The sequence below is a fragment of the Periplaneta americana genome, unplaced genomic scaffold, assembly GCF_040183065.1.
Source record: "Periplaneta americana isolate PAMFEO1 unplaced genomic scaffold, P.americana_PAMFEO1_priV1 scaffold_24, whole genome shotgun sequence".
Classification (NCBI taxonomy): domain Eukaryota; kingdom Metazoa; phylum Arthropoda; class Insecta; order Blattodea; family Blattidae; genus Periplaneta; species Periplaneta americana.
The window spans coordinates 350,662-353,448 of NW_027185505.1; the positions used below are offsets into that span (position 1 = coordinate 350,662).

General features: G+C 39.3%; 1 non-coding gene across 1 annotated transcript; it reads right to left on the bottom strand.

The window, feature by feature from the left end:
• Positions 1 to 2,170: 2,170 nt before the first annotated feature.
• LOC138693913 (5S ribosomal RNA) lies at positions 2,171 to 2,289 on the bottom strand. Its single transcript, XR_011330598.1, has one exon. It is a non-coding gene; the product is annotated as a 5S ribosomal RNA (ribosomal RNA).
• Positions 2,290 to 2,787: the final 498 nt, after the last annotated feature.

Consider the following 2,787-nt stretch of genomic DNA (forward strand, 5'->3'; position numbering starts at 1 on the left):
CGACAGTTTACAAAAATCACTAAGGATCAGAGGTAAAGTAGCTGTAATTTTAGAACTATCGATGGACATGTTTATATTTTTTTATATATATTTTATTTAGATTTTGCTACATCGGCGACAACGGAGTTTCGCGGCATGCAATTGGTCGAGCATACCAATGCATTAATTAGCCTACGACTTAACTGACGAAAGTTAGCGCGAAATTCATTCAAATAATTGATAAATAATGGATTTGACCCACGTAGTTATATGCAGTTGATAGAGCAGCTAACATGTCCATCCATTAAAATCAACTTCGCTCTCTGCTGGTCCATCAGTATATTTTATTGTTTCATCCATAACCTCGCCAACATTAGGGAACCCAGCAGGAGGAGCATAAAAATCCTTTGCCCGAGTAAGCACATTCGGTGATCAATAACCCGCCTCGAGTTTTTTCAATCTTGTAACAACATCAACTACCATGTGTGAACTTTTGCACACTGTAATCTTATAAATTCCGTTCTTATCTGCTAACGCAGGGAACTGAGAGCTACTATGCAACCAATGCAGTTCTCGCTTTGTGGTTAGGGCACCACTTTTCCCTTTCAGATGTTGCATGTGATGTCCCATATCTTGTAGGAGAGATTACAGCGAAATGGGATTCGGAACGACTTCAGAATACTGCGTAAGTAATGCCGACATTGCATTATTAAGTGATTGGTTTTCGGTGCAAAGTTTTTCTTCTTTAAGTGCGAGTATTTATTAAATACGTTCCTCGTATATAAGAACTAACGCGGTATTCTGAAGTATAGCGCGGGATTCATTCGAAACCTTTCATTAATATTCGTACAATGATACGAACGTGGCCGGAAAATTCTACGTTAGGCCTAAATGCAAAATCTTCGTCTGAGTCGCTAGAACTACTCAATAACATCACAACTGCTTCAGTGTAATTCTTAATGGTACCCTGTTACTATAAAATTGATTTTATACATATGTGTTTATTTTTTTCATTCACAATTAGAAGCTATTTCAACAGGGCTACTGTAGAAAATGTGCTAACTTCACTAGTAAAGTTTAGTTTACACGTTTGTAAAATTACTCCTTCGTTGTGAAACAAACATATCACTTGTAAAGAGCGCAAAATTTCATTCGTAAAGATTTGATTTCCTTTGTACAGTCCACCTTTACAAACAAAGATTGTGAAACAGAAGTTTACAAACAGAGTTCACAATTTCCAAAGATTGTAAACTTTGTGAAACACCCCACTGGTGAATCAGCACGCCGAGCTCGATCGAAATACAACCAGTTACTATTATTTCCCTATCGTTTTTTGACATTTGATTCCGCGTCCTACCTCTTTCATTCGTTACTAACCAACAACGCCAATAGCAGAAGGTAACGCAAAAACAGTCACCGGTTCCCCGATGCATGGCTTTCTCTCTCAATGTCAACTGAGAGTTAAAAATATTCATTATAATATGCACTTTCCACTCACTCCTCAGAATGTCTTCTTTATTTTTATTTATTTATTTTTTAAGATATGTGAGCTACGTACTGTATGTCTGATGTTTTGCCATCGTACATTCAAATATTTATATTCACTGTACAGTACAGCGAACTGTTTATACTTACTGTACATGCTATAACTACTTCTCCCAACTCCGCTATTGCTATATTTCCTAAACTAAACGCTGATATTGAAATAACGCCTGGTCTGATAATGCAGTCTGTTTAAATTTCTACCGACCAAGTTCTGCCCTTCATCATGGGAAAACAACGAGCTTCTTTAAAGGATACAACTACTAGGACAGAGATATTTTCATTATGGAATTTGTACTACCCACTGAAATGTAGTAACTAATGGGATTTTAATTAGCCATATATGTACAGTATATTACATTCTTTACCTAAAATGTCTCTAACTTCTAGGGAGAGCGCGAGGTACGTTCACAATCCCCTGAATACATATTCCCTTCTTCGAGAAAACGCAGAGAAGTGAACCGTCTCATATGAATATGCTACCAGTCATAAGTTTCAATACGGAGCTGCAAGTACTTAAGAATTATCAATTACTCTACAATTATGCAGCGGCGTCATCATCCAAGCTATAGCTGGAATAGGGAAGGGAACATAATATCCCATAAGTCTTATTAGAACACGCTGGAAATAGTGACGTAAAAAAAAAAATCGCCAACGGCACGTGGTGTTCCCAAGCGGTCACCCATCCAAGTACTGACCACGCCCAATGTTGCTTGACTTCGGTGATCGGACGAGAACCGGTATTTTCAACATGGTATGGCCGTTGCCGATGAAACTGCGTAATCTGTAGGCACTTGAGGACGATGGGATTGGGGTGCACTCGATAAAACCTGCACTCGCTCACACACACACGTAAACTGCCTGCTTAGACTCTGTACCTAAATTACCAAGCTCGTTGGATGTCATTGGGATAGATGATAAATCTATCTATCAACGGCAGTTTGGTTACGTTTCAACGTCACACACTGCTGGATTGACACGGGATTAATAAAACAGCTAGTCGGCATTCTAAGTTAAGCCACAGGTGGATTGTTGTTCAACAGCGGAGCCTCCTTTCAACCACATGGTTGTGGAACTGTAGTCGGATTTTCGACATCATTTTCATGCCATACTACGGAACTTCACACAAACTTCAATTCACTTCTTGCACCGGCGGCTACTACGAATGGACTGAAGCTCGCTACTGACTAGGGGGGGGGGACATTTGTCTCTTGATGGATTACGTGACAGATATATAAAGTATCAGTCGTATGTTATGAACCCGAG